This window comes from Octodon degus, unplaced genomic scaffold (assembly GCF_000260255.1).
Source record: "Octodon degus isolate 3935 unplaced genomic scaffold, OctDeg1.0 scaffold00079, whole genome shotgun sequence".
Lineage (NCBI taxonomy): Eukaryota > Metazoa > Chordata > Mammalia > Rodentia > Octodontidae > Octodon > Octodon degus.
In genome coordinates, this window is record NW_004524655.1 from 7698171 (window position 1) to 7705232 (window position 7062).

A 7062-nucleotide genomic window follows, 5' to 3' on the forward strand; every position below is an offset into this window, starting at 1 on the left:
GAGATAGGGTCTCAAAAAGTAAGTTCAGCCTTACAGTTCAGGCTGCCTTGAGCTCACTTTGTAGCCCAGACTGGTCTTGAACTCCCAACAATCCTCCTGCCTCAGCCTCTCAAGTGCTGGGATTAGAGGGATGCACCACCACACCAGCTTTCTAACAGTATTAGCAAGCTGTAATTTTTCTTTTGTTTTCTTGTTCTGATGTTTTGGAGGGTTTTTTTTGGTCTTTATTTGAGACAAGGTCTTGCTATGTAAGAGTTCAAGTTCAGGCTGATCTTCAACTCACTGTTGTAACCCATATTTGCCTTAGCTTGTGGTGATTTCTATTCCAGCCTCCTGAGTCCTGGGATTATAGGCATGCACCATCATACCAGTTCTGTAGGATATTTTTTAAATAGACACTGAGGGTCATGCATGAATCAGGATCTCTTCATTGGCAAGGCTGGAGATTCTAACCAATTCTCTCTGGGCTCCAAACAGCATCCCAATCTGGGGATAGGGATCCACCAATCAGTGAATTGCAGGTGGATTCCCTTAAGAGATTTTGTGGCTAAATTTAGAAACCTGAGAAATAAGAATGTGAAGCAATTTAGTAGGCTTACACTTTGCTGGTTACAATCTCATTCTATACATGCTTTCTGCCAACAGCACCCACATTGCTTACAGAATATGGGCCTTCCCAGCTCATCAGATACTTAATTATTGAAGGATCCTATGAGCTTGTGCCTATTACTGCCTGCTTTCACCCTAATTCCATCCTCAAAGGGACTGCCCAAGGGCTGAATGTAATCCCTGTTCTCACAACAGTGGAGGTGGCTTTGAAGAGCACATCCATGTGTCTCATTAAGCCTGGGAGACCCCGTGGGCAGATGGGAGCTCTCCAGAAGGCTGTGCAGAGGGTGATTGGGATTTGGGGTACAGTCATGACACTGTAAGGAAGCACTTTCTATAAGATAACCCCACAGTGGTGCACACAGTGATCCCTGTCCAGAAAACACCACCCACTCACTTCACATCCTTAAGCCAAGGAACCAAATATCCAATCAGCCCTTAGTTCCTATAGAGTTCATTCTCCCCTGGATAGCAAAATCTACACATCCTCAGTTGGCCTAGTGTTTGGCTAGAAGCTATGCACAATCATCCTGTGTACTCTAAATCATCTCTAGATTTCTTACAGCAATTGATACAGTATAACTGCTATGTGAATAGTTGTTGTACCATATTGTTTAGGGAATACTGGCAAGAAAAAAAAAATGTGGGGCTGGGGAGATGGCTCAGTGGAATAAGCGCTTCCCTGGCAAGCACAAGGACCTGAGTTCAATCTCTGGTTCCGCCAAAAAAAAAAAAAATCTGTATATATTCAATAGAAACACAATTTGTATTGAAACTGTCCTACCAATTTGATTTGAAACTGTCTCATTGCTATTTGTCTCTCAATAAAATTATGGAAAAATCAAACAAACAAAAAAGCCACACAATTTGTCCCTGGTTCTGCAAAAGAAAAAAAGAAAGAAGAAAGAAAGAAAGAAAGAAAGAAAGAAAGAAAGAAAGAAAGAAAGAAAGAAAGAAAGAAAGACAATTTGTGGTTGTGTGTGGTGGCACACATCTGTAATCCCAGAACTTGGGAGGCTGAGGCAGGAGGATCATCGCAAGTTCAAGATCAGCTTGGGGTTCCGGGGAGATGGTTCAGTGGAATAAGTGCTTCCCTAGCAAGCGCAAGGGCCTGAGTTCAATCCCCTATTCTGAAAAAAAAAGACCAGCCTGGGCTACAAAGTGAGCTCAAGGCCAGCATGAGCTGCATAGCGAGACCCTGTCTCAAAAAGACCAAAGACAAAACAAAACCAAAGCAAAGCAAGAAAGAAAGAGAAAAAGTGCAGTGTCATGGTGAGAAAGACAGTGGTCGGCCACCCACTGACTGGTCCCTGCTGTTGGCAGATCCTTTCCCTACCCAGCCTCTTTAGCATCTTGGCAGGGTCATGCTTGGGAAGAGGGAAGGCCTTTGGCTAGGATGTGCTCATGTATCCTCCCACCCTTCTGACCCCATGGAGGACATCAGATGGGCTTCTCTCTAGACATAAACACTGTCTGTCCCAACCTGAGCCTGGGTGGTTCTTTCCAAGGAGCCCTTGGGAGGCGACCGTATAGGCAGCCTGTGAGTGTGGGCTTGTCCCTGCCGTGATCCCGAGGTACATCCTGTTCTGCTGTCTCCATGGTACATCTCAAAACATCTGCCACAACACAGGCTGGGGCTGGCAGCTGGCAGCAGCAGGCTGTGGCCAGGCAAGAGCCTGGGCTGGCTGGGCGCTGGAGGGTGAGCTGGGGAGGGTGCCAGACCAAGCAAGGGCCACATCTGCACTGGGATTTGAGAAATCTACCCAATCCCCACCCCCCATGCACACATGTGCACAGGACCACACACACATGTACACATATATATGTGTACACAAATATGCACTCTATCGGGGAAGTAGCCCAGGCAAAATTCCATAGGGAAGAATTCCTAACTCATCATTTTCTTCCTGGAGGTCCTGAGATGGGACCCCCAAGAGCATAGCCCTCACAGAGCTCAGTCCTCTGAGCGCAGCTCACAGCCAGGCCTACAGAACAGCCGCAGGGCCCATTCTGCTCCCCAAATGGAATTCGCTTTCCCGGTTGTTTTCCTGGTGCTGTTTTTCCTGATTAACAGGTAAAACACAGTCGTTGCAACAAGACCACACAAGCAGAGGACAGAGGAGGCTGCGGGCTGCTTGCTTATGTGATCTGAGTCACCAGGGCCACCTGCCTCCCAGCAATATGCACCTATGGGAGGCAGGTAGTTGGACATTATCAGGGCTGAGGGATAAAGGAGCAGTCAGAGAGAGCACACTTGTCAGCTAGAGTTGGGCAAAGGAACCAAGGCCTCCATGTATAATACATTTACAAGCATGCACTAGGTCTCAGACCCAGAGCAATCCCACAGAGCACAGTACTATCTTTTTTTTTCTAAAATTTTTATTTATTTAATTTTTAACATTGTGTGTGTGTGTGTGTGTGTGTGTGTGTGTGTGTGTGTGGCCAGCTTAGCCCACCATGTGGTGCTGGGGGATCGAACCGCGGTCCCTGTGCTTTGCCAAGCTTGTTCCAAGTAGGTGCTTTAGACCACTGAGCCATCTCTCCAACCCCAGTACTATCTTAAGGTTATACAATATGTTCATTCCTCTGGTCCCGGTCACTCATGGAGCTAGGAGCAGAGAAAGGCTAATGGCATTCCTGATGGCTGTAGCCTGCAGCCCAGTAATACCCGGGAGGGAAGTGATCTTTAGAGACCCTCCTACCTTGGGCTGGGACCTGGCTTAAGTGAAGAACTCATCTTTCATAAATTGATTAAAGCCCTTGAGTGAACACTGACCACCTAAAAGAGACAGGGAGACACTCCCTAAGTAAAATATCAATAAGCACTATAATTCTGTGCGTTCTCTGAACCCCAGGGGTAACTTACGTGTACATAAAAAGGATCCCAACCTGCCCTGGTACAGATGCCTTCGTGGCCAGCCCCGCTCTGTCCTTGTCAGTGTAACTTTCTATATGTACAACAAATTCTACCTATACGTTGGCTGGTCACCTATGTATCCTGATTGAATTATTTCAACAAGAGGGCATGAAGAACCAAGGAGTAAGGGGCAATTTGCTCTCTGCATCAGGACCTGGCCTCCTGGTGACAGCCCTGGTCCCAGAGAAGGGCTCTGCCTATCTCTGTTAAGTAAAATTGGCCAGATGATCTAGTTGCATGTGACCACCTCATGATGCCCGTAGTAGTCACACATGTTTCACAAAAGAGACAGACTCTGAGAAGTCACATGAGTGGGTGTGAACCCAGGTTGTACCAACATAAACCTCTAAAATCAGAATCTCTGCCCCCTGCTTCTCGGACTCTCTCTACCTGTCATGGCTTCTTCAGCTGAACACCCTGGCCCTGATTTTCATTCCTGCTGGGCCATAGATTCCATTAGTGTCATGATTCTGGTCCTGCCCCCTCCAGAAGAATCTCCTTCCCCAGCACCCAGGAGGCCTAACAGCTCAAGAGGACCAGGCTGTCAGGAGAGCTAGAGGCACCCCTTCTAGCACTGCTTCCCGTGGTGTTACTGTGGATGGGTCTCTGCATTGCTCTGAGCAGCAAGTGAGTCTGCACATGTGCAAATTGTGTGTGTGTGTGTGTGTGTGTGTGTGTTGGTCCTGGATGTCGAACCCTGGGCTTTCCCATTGAGCTATATCCCTAGACATTGTTTATTTTGACAGAAGTCTTGCTAAGTTGCCTGGGCTGGATTTGAACTTGGGATCCTCCTTCCTCAGTCATGGGTCTATGGATGACACTGATGGCCACAGGTCATTAGAAAGCGAGTAAAGCACATAGAATACAGTAAGTGCTTCATACATGAACTAGAGTGGTTTAGCCACTCTAGTGGGCCTCAGAGTGGTATAACATCTACTTCCTACACTGGGGAGGCTGAGGCCCAGAAAGAGACAATGGCATGCCCAGGGCCACAGAATTACACTGGTATGTTAAGGACCAAATCTCAACATGAGTTTTGGTGTGGGTGAAATCAGGGCAGGTAAGAGCCCAGGAAGGCAGTTGAATGGGAGGAACAAAGATGAGCTCACATATGGGCTGCCTTGGAATGGCCACACAGAGGCACTTTCATCCCAGGTCCGCGCTCATGGCTCGAAGGGAAAGACTCAGCCTATGGAAACCACGTGAAAGCCAGAGGACCCAGAGATGCCTGGGGAGAAAGGCCGAGGGAACAGACCAGCAGTTGCTGTGATTTGCAGGGAAAAATGTGGGACTCTGCTCCCCATGTGAGTCCTTCAACAGACAACAGCTGGTGAGTGACTCCGGGCCAAGTAACTGCCAGAGTCCTAGAGAGAAGGTTTGGTCTGACTCTGGAAAGGAGCTGATGGTTTGATTGTAGGATTCAGAGTAGTCGCATGGCTTCACTTCAGGGATCCACGTAACATGCCCACAGTGACTGGGTAAGAAGCAGTCTGGGAGACAGCTGCGGTTCAGGGAGCAGGCTGGAAAGAGACCCCTGAGGGGCTTGAGCTAAAAGACATAGGCCCCACCCCCACCTGAATTGCTCTGGATTTGAAAGTCACAGCGCTGGCAGCCGAGATCTACTTCTGCTACCTGCTGATGCCTGCGTCTATCACCAACCTTGGGTCTGAGTGCCTTCTTTAGTACTGTGAGCAGAAGTGAGTCTTTATTTATATATTTTTTCAGAACTGGGAATTGAACTCAGGCCGTTGAGCTTGCCAGGCAAGCACTTATTCTACTGAGCCATCTCCCCGGCCCCAAAAAGCACATCTTGATTTTTCCCCCCCCCCACGTTTTCTGGCTACATTTATTCAATGGAAAATAAAGTCCTCCAACTTTACTGCGGTGGCTGACCACGTCCACGACCAAATCCGCCTCTAAACTGGAATTCAGTGGCTGAACCGGCCCCCGCCTCAGCCTTCTTGGCACCAGCGGGCACGGCGCTGCGTCTGTAGGCATCCCTGTCGGCCTCCCCGCGCGTGAGCCTCATGGGCCGCTCGCCCTCCACACCTTTGGGCCGGGGTCTGCCAGTCTCAGGCCGGCTGCGGCGAAGAGTAGCAGGCACAATCCCGGGGGGCGGGTGGAGGCAGTCACGGAGATGCTGGATGCCCTCGTTCATAAGGTACCAGTAGAAGCGTCTCCAGGCAAACTGTTCCTTCACGTAGCCTCGGGACTTGAGAGACTGCATGACTTTCATGGCGTGAAGGTTGGGCACATTCTTGTCTGCCAGCTCCGGGTGCTTGGGCATGTGGACGTCTTTCTTGGCCACCATCACCCCCTCCTTGAAAAGGAGCTCATAAATGGCGATCCGGTTCTTCTTGGGCATCAACATCGCGGCAGCTACACAGTCCGAGGCCGAGGCTGGAAAGGAAGGGGCATGCGCCAAGCACATCTTGATTTAGACACTGCCAGACCCTGTAAATCTTACAAGAAACTCCCACACTCAAAATCACAGACAAATTTCTTTTCCTTTTTTGTTTTTCCTTTCCTTTTTCCCTTTCCTTGTCTTCATTTTATTGGAGTTTAAGAAGTTTTGTTTGTCCTTTTTCCTTGTTTTTATTTTATTTTATTTTTTTTCTTTTCAAAGTTTTATTGATAAACATATAGCAATGAGACAGTTTCAAATCTTTCCTTGTTTTTAAATCTTTTTCTTACCTCTTTCTTTCCTTCTTTCTTTCTTTCTTTCTTTCTTTCTTTCTTTCTTTTTTCTTCTCCTTTTACTTTTTCACTGCTTAAGTTTTTCTCATTACCAAGTGTGGTAGTGCATGCCTAGAATCCCAGTACTTGGGAGGCTTAGGCTGGAGGATCATTGCAAGTTTGAAACCAGCCTGGGCTACAGAGTGAGCTCAAGGCCAGCCTGAGTGGCATAGTGAGACTCTGTCTCAAAAAGACAAAAAAAAAAAAAACTCTCTTATTTTTACTCACCATATAAGTTTTTACTTGCCCTTCTTTTTGGTTTGAAACAAGGTCTTGCTTTGTAGCCAAAATTGGCCTTGAATTCATGGTGATCCTCCTGCCTCAGCCTTCTGATTTCTTTCATCTTCTTTTTCTTTTTTTCTTGCTTTTTTTTTTTTTTTTTTTTTTTTTTTTTTTTGTGGTACCAGGAATTGAACTCAGGACCCTTCTACTGAGCTAGCTCCTCAACCCTATCTTCTTTTTCTCATCAGCTTTTATATTGCCTTTACCTAATCTTGTAAACATTCTTCTATTCCCCAGTATAACCCTGTGCTCCACTTCTCTCCTACTTCTCATAGTGTATAGTCTCAAGTTTCTAATTTTTCTTCTTGCATTCTCCCATTGCCAATGCCCTATATTTAAAAAAAAAACATAAAGCTTAATTAATCTTTAGATAGTTAACTCTACAAAATAATTGTTGAATTCTTTTCTACCATTAGCAGGGAGAAAACTGCTATATTCAGCATATCCCAGCCATAAGTCAGTATTGAGTTGTCTTAATGTTTATGATTGCAGATTTCTGCTATCTTTTTTTTTTTTTT

At 46.7% G+C, this 7062-nt stretch overlaps 1 pseudogene; it reads right to left on the reverse strand.

Annotated features, from left to right (window-relative positions):
• Positions 1-5353: 5353 nt before the first annotated feature.
• LOC101573885 lies at positions 5354-5947 on the reverse strand (annotated as a pseudogene).
• Between the last annotated feature and the right edge of the window lie 1115 nt (positions 5948-7062).